Below are 7,107 nucleotides of genomic sequence, written 5' to 3' on the forward strand. Positions count from 1 at the left end.
CATTTTTTTTGACAAATCACTTTCGTCATGTTAAGGCCAATTTTCGTCAAGGATTACTTCGCGGTGACAAAATTTGATCGTCATGGGGTTCGTCAAGGAAGCTCCGTCATAAAATATCGGGGGTGACGGTATGCATTTTTTCGTCAACGTCAAATGTTTGGTGGTGACGACCTGCAAATTCGTCAACATCAAAGGTTCATTGTTGACAGACAGGTTTGTCACGAAAAATTGCAACTTTCGTCAATATCTAAATCTTGGGAAGCTTCTGATTGGTCCAAAAAAAGCATACGTGGCCTTACATGTGGGTCCATTTGGCTTCTGACAACATGGGTCCGACGGCGCTGACATGGATATCTGGTGGGACCCACAAAATATTATGACAAGCTGGACCCACAATATTCTGACCGGTGGGATCCACAAAATTCAGACAAGTGGGACCAGGTTGTTGCCGACATATGGGTCCCAATAATGCTGACTGGTGGGACCCACAAATTCTGACAAGTGGGACCAGAAATTGGTGCCACGTGGTTTCATTTAATAGTGACGTTGTGACATTTTCCGTCACCTTTTGAATTTGACAAAATTTGAGAGCATTTGAATTATTTGCGAAATTTGGGAAACAAAAAGCGGCGAAATATCAAAAAGTAGACAATAAATATCATACTTAAATGGTGGCACAAGAAGTATATATGTCTCTCACAGACCGAAAGATTCATAAGAAAATTACAATTGGAACACAAAGAAATTAAAAGACCTATGATTAATAATGTTGTAGGACGGTGGTGCAATAGATTAGTTGCCCTGGGATTGAGACATGGATGGTGGCTGGGATGTCCTCAAGAGCAAATTAAGCACGGCATCCATTTCTGCCAGCCTCTTTTCATAAGCCAGAGTCTTTTCTTCTTGGGCTTTCTTCACAGCTTCAAGTTCTTCCTCCTGCTTCTTCCTGATCTCTTCAAATTTTTCATCTTGTCCTTGTAGTCTTGCCTGCATCTCACTGTGGTACGTTTCAGCTGCCTGTATGGAGTTCTGCTCTTGATCTGCCAGTCTTTGTTGTAGCTCTCGGATGCGTGTAGCTGAGACAGAAGACTTCCTGGAACTTGTTGCGACGCCCAATCTTGGTAGGAATGTGCTGTTGCAGGTGGTGGATGGGCTTTTCTCGCTCAGAACTAGCTGAACAATTTGCAAATCAGTCAAATCAGGTTCATCTTCATTGCGTGGCGCCGCTTTTTTGCCACCATTTGATCCTGCATAAAGATTACAATCATTGCATGGACAACATACAAAACTGGATTATATTATATTGTGCTAATAAGAAATATTTCTTACATATGCACTTTTTGCTTCAGCACTCATAATGTTATCCTTGTTAGTGTGTGTGATTCTAAAAAATTCAATTGGAGAGGTTTCTTCTTCCTGCTGCTTAGCCTTCTGCTTGAAAAAATGTAGAATGCACATTACCATTGTACACTGTGTACGACAGAAGTATGAACTGTTTTGGGAAATTCACAACACTTACTAGATGTTCCCAGTGAGCAACATAGCTTCGAGATCCAGTGGTATGGAACTGTTTCACAGCTTCTCTGTTCTTTCCATTTATTACACACAGTCCCTATGTTCAGTACATGCATTTTATTTATCCAGATCAGAAATGTAAGAATTCGGTGCTGTTATTGAAAGGAATAACGTTTATGTACCTGGTACTTCTCATCAAACCATCTTTTCACCAGTTCTTTCCAGCTTTTCTCTTCTACATGATCTGGCTTCTTGAGATATGCTTGCTCCAGTGTGAGATTTTTAATTTTCGGCCAATACTCCTTTTTAAGCCTATATCGGAACTGCCGAATACTAACTTGCAGCATATCAGTGCACACATCTTGAGCCACCTCATCATTTTTGTCCATATTAAACTTTCCCTTCAAAATAGTGATGCATTAATCAGTAGAATCTTAGATAGTTGATCATGTAGCATACTAATTAGGTTAAACCAAGATTGTACGGGACTCACCGCTCATACTTATAGCATGAGGAATGACATGTTTGAGAGTGTCATCTTTCTTGTCTTGTGTCCGAGTGTGTTGCAAGCGGCATTTTTCACGGATGTGAATACCAACCTCATTGCTCAGCTTTGCTGATGGACATAATCCTTGGGTCTCCCGACACCAGCGGTGAATTCAATTGGCATCTTATTGCCACCATGTCTTCTTGTGTACTCATGTAGTCCATGGCCCATGGTACGTCTGCGTCCACCTCTCTTTCTCTTACTACCGCCGGATGTTGTCGGTGTCTCACGAAAGAAGATATATGAAATGATTCTCTTTTATATGAAAATATGCGGTACAGTGTTTAGTTTTTACAAATTTTCATACCTTGCCGCTCAAAGTTTACAATTTGATTGTCCTCGGGAGATGAGGTGCTGCCTCCGGATGTCATGATCTGGATTTAGGTGAGGGTGCTCCTTCGGTGTTCGGACCAGCGATGGCCGTCGGCTCATCGGATGACCCAGCCTCAGGTTCGGTTGTTGCCATTGATCTTGTTGCAATGTTGGATGGTGCAACTTCGGGTATGGATCGCTTCTTACATGCAACTATTGCAGAAGAAGCAACTATCTGCAAGCAAAGTAGAGGCTACATTAGTAGGAAACATTTAGCATGTACGTATTTCCTATCATACTTCAGACATAGTTCCACAGACCTGAGCTGAAGTTTTGCCGACCGTGCGCTGATCCTCATCTGAATGAAGATCATCATCAGCACTAGCTATCTCTTCTGGATTCGGTTCATACGAAGGGTCCTCTTCGACCTCCATCTCTTCGCAGTCTGTGTCCTTTAGATTGTTACTAGTTCCTATTTGTACCCCACCATACACTAATGTACGTGCAAAACCAGAGAAATCTTTCTGAAATTTGTGGGCAGGTCCATATCTTTCAGCGAAAATTTTTTCCATGCGTACTACATTTTCTTGCATTTGTTTCTCCTTGGCAAGCTCATATGCCGGCTTGACGGGGTTTTGTGTCTCCGCTGAAATAATCGGAAGAGCGGAGCGTGAACAAAACATAAGAGGGGGCCAATTCCATAGAAAACAGCAAATAATTGTCTTTGCAAAATATTGTACAGCAGCAAATGATTGAAAACATAAGAGTCTACGTGCTGATTGAAAACATAAGATATGTGCTGATAGAAGTTCAGATATGTGCTGATAGAAGTTCAGATTTGTCTTGACAGAAGTTCAGATATGTGCTCAAATTTGATTTTTGACTTTTGAAAGACATAGATAAACAAAAATTGTGCAAATAAATAGACTGATGAAACAAAGTACATGATTAAAAACTTCATTACATTGTTAAGACGTGCATTGCAGTGCAAACTAACTAGTTCCATAGAAAACAGCAAACAATTGTTCTAGATCAAACTCGCTTCCCTCTCAACTGAGGAATAAAAGTCTGAAGCAATGTCGTTGTTAACTGTAGCTCGTCAGGCTGTTTTCGGCAACGGCTGGAATTAGTTCAGTTAAGTGTTTCGGCAAACAATTGTCTATGCAAAAGATTGTACAGCAGCGGGATGGCAAAGATTGTATAGCACGGCATGATTGTCTCTGCAATAAAAACGATAAACCCTATACGTATGATGTCGGGATTGGATCTATCAAATATGCAAGATCTAGATATAGGTCAAACGGGCGTGGTACACATGTAAAACCGATCTCTCGATCTAACCATCCGAAAAACACGACAACAAGCCGATCACCGTGATTTACCTTGGCGTTTCTTCGAGCCGGGCGCCTTCTTCGGCGTGTGTGTGCGATTTTCCTTCCCCCGAAGCTGTTTCGACGACCGGCCATGGCGACCACCGGCCGGGGAGATAGATGCGAGATGGATGAACGTCCGGCGAAGACACCGGATCGGGGTGAGCACGAGAGGATGAGGTCGGGCCGTCGGGGGTGGGTAGTTAAGATGCTCGTAAATCATGGGGTAGAGGCACGACGTATATAAGGGAGGGCGAAATATTTGATAGGTGGGGTGCGCGGGAGGAGTGGAGGGAACAAAAATTTGGGCGTTTTGGCAGCCGGCGTACTACAATTTGGAGGGAACAAGTTTTTGCCGCGAAAGAAAAAATATTACTCTGAAAATGGAACTGTACATGTATATTTTAATTAAAAAATGACAGAAAACGAGTAAAACTCATAATAAATGCTAAATTCAATGTAAAATCATCAGTAACTAGTGGGACTGAGTAAATGTTGTGACATTCATGTGCAAAATTCAAATTTAAATTTTTCATGAGGTTTGGTGTAGTTTGATGTGAATTTACACAAGTGAGGGCATTTTCGGCATAACGGTCGAATCGTCGACCCCGGAAGTTGTAAAACCTTTTGCATGTGAGGTATATGTGAGAACACATCCCACATATACATGTGAGATTTTGTCTGAAAACACTTGTGGAACCTCATGTTGGTTGGGTCGATCCATGTGTGGACCCACATCGATCATGTCGGTGAAGGGCTCTTTTTCAAGCAAGCTGCAGTTCAAATACTCAGATTGAGCTGCAAATTTTTGTGAGTGGTCATGAAGGGTAGGTATGTGTGCCTAAGGAGTTTCAGATTTTTCTGACAATTTTAGGTGTTTGTTGATTTTTTTTATTAAAAAATGACAGAAAACGAGTAAAACTCATAGTAAATGCTAAATTTAAATTTTTCATGAGGTTTGGTGTAGTTTGATGTGTTGAAGTGATGCCTACTTTGGTATAATTGTGCACTTCGTCCACAAATGAGCATTTGTTTTTTATGTATGTTCAAAAAATGACTAACATGCCATAATTGTTCTGACCTAACCTATAGTCCGAACAAAGGCATGTAGTCAACATTTTGTTGTACATTTGAAGTTGTAAATCATATGGTTTTAAATAATTTTGAAGTGCAACGTTATGATTCAATGTATTTTTCAATGTCTTTGATGTTTTGCCATTGTGAACTTATTGACAGAGTTTACATAATAGCAGTGGGCTCCATTTTTGCATGACATACTTTGTGTTTGACTTTTGAACTTACAGGATAGCAACCACCATCTACCCCACAGCCTCATTAAATAGCGGTTGTACGCAGTTACTACTACTTATTGTATTTATAATGCCCCTGGTTGGTTTTGCCTTCTGCCCTCACTTGTTCATGCGGTGAAGCAAGTCTCCTTCATCTTCTTTCTCTCTCTTTTGTGCTGAAAATCTCTTTTCTCTCTGAAGATTTTCGTTTGTTTTGAGAGGTAGGAAAATATGTTTTTACATGTCACTACTTCACCTCACCTCCTTTTTCTCTGTTTGTTGAAAATCCTTTTTGTCCTCTGAATAATCTTGTTTGTTCAGATCTATGGATATATGTGTGTATGGTTTCAGATCTATGGATAGATTTCTATGAATATGCCCTACCTACCTGTATTTTGTACTAGCTTTGGTAAAATTGCTAAATATACACAGGATGAACTGTGTTGTTTGTGGTTCGATGGGCAATCATTGTCGGCGAGAGGCGGGAGACTCTCGGTTCATTTATTTGTTATCTTGGAAGCAGATTTGATGACTTTATGGTATATATCCTTTTTTAGAATGTATCTTTTTTGTTGACAGATTCTAGACTATATCCTTATTTTACGCATTTTTGTTCTCTGTTTTTTCAGATCGTGCCTTGTTTTGTGAGGAGGCGGTTCAACAACCTTGTTGGTAATATCTTTTTTGTCGTTACATCGGATGAAGTGAAGTACAAATTTCATGTTAAGAAAGGCAGTTCGAAGACACGTGTTTTTAGTCTTGGATACCAAAAATTTCTTCATGACTACGACCTGAAAGTTGGTGACTGTATCATGTTTGGGTTTGATACTGCTCCTGAACTGTTTGGGATTTTTGCAGTAGGTCCTGATGGCACTGAAAAGCATCGTGTCGATGGTAATTCTGTTTTACCTTTTACCATGTGTTGCCCATTTTTTTAATATAACTGATGTTATATCTCCTCTTTTTTTATTCTTTTATTAATTTTAAATTTGTATGCAGAAATTCCAACTGCAGTTGTCCACACTAAAGGTGTTATGCTTACTACTGCTCAAACATTGAAGAAGGAACAACTTCTCCGTGAGCGTGGTCTTGGTCTTGGTGTTGTTTTTGTGCACACCTTGACGAATACTGATTTGAAGGGCAATGGACTGGTATAATTCTCCTTTTCTTTATGTAATCTTAGTTATCCTTTATATCCTTCCCATATATAATTTAATTTTTATTATTCAGCGTATCTGAAGGAAGTTGTTAGGTCCTTGAATATCTAAAGCGGGAGGCATGTTTTTTGTTGATGACTATGGCTACCACCCTCGGGGTGCATACTACACTACTACGATGGAAGGATGAAGTTCGATTCCTGCTGGTCGGAGTTTACTAAGGAGTATAACTTTGAATCTGGGAATGTTGTTCTCATTCTTTTCAACCAGGGCGGCCGTGGTGGTATTGAAGTTTCAGTTGATATCCTATGATATAATCTTTATCATATGATATAATTGTTTTAGTCTACAATTTTTGTGTGCCCATTGTGTGTTTATGTCATATCGCTACCCTGGCCGCTCTTGTGTGAAGGGATTGTATAGTGGGATTATGTAGGGGGTACACTTTACGATTGACTATTTGGTCCTGCATTTTTTCTACTGCCAGTTCAATTTTCACTGATTTTAATTGTTCATTTTTTGCAAATTAATATGTACTTCCCTGGGCCTTGGGAAAAACAGAACAAGCCCACTAGGCTGGTAGTTAAACAACTGGGTATGATTGCCCAGGTTCCAAATAACAAAAGTAGAACATAGTCTTTGAAACATGACATAGTTTAACCATGAACCTACAGGGGAACAACTAAACAGAAACTAAATTTAGTGGAGAACATGAGGGCCAACAGCTGGACCGACGAGCGGGATGAGGCCAGTCCTGACGTTGTCCCTGAGGAACTTGCCAAAGGCAGCGTGCTTCGCCTTGCTAGCAGGATTGTGCTTCTGCTTGCTACCTTTTCCAACCTCGCACCCTTTACGTTGCAACCAGCGTATACTACTACACGCCGGTCTGGCCCAGCAGCCAGAGACTTCAAATCTTC

Source organism: Lolium perenne, chromosome 7 (assembly GCF_019359855.2).
Source record: "Lolium perenne isolate Kyuss_39 chromosome 7, Kyuss_2.0, whole genome shotgun sequence".
In the NCBI taxonomy this organism is placed as follows: domain Eukaryota; kingdom Viridiplantae; phylum Streptophyta; class Magnoliopsida; order Poales; family Poaceae; genus Lolium; species Lolium perenne.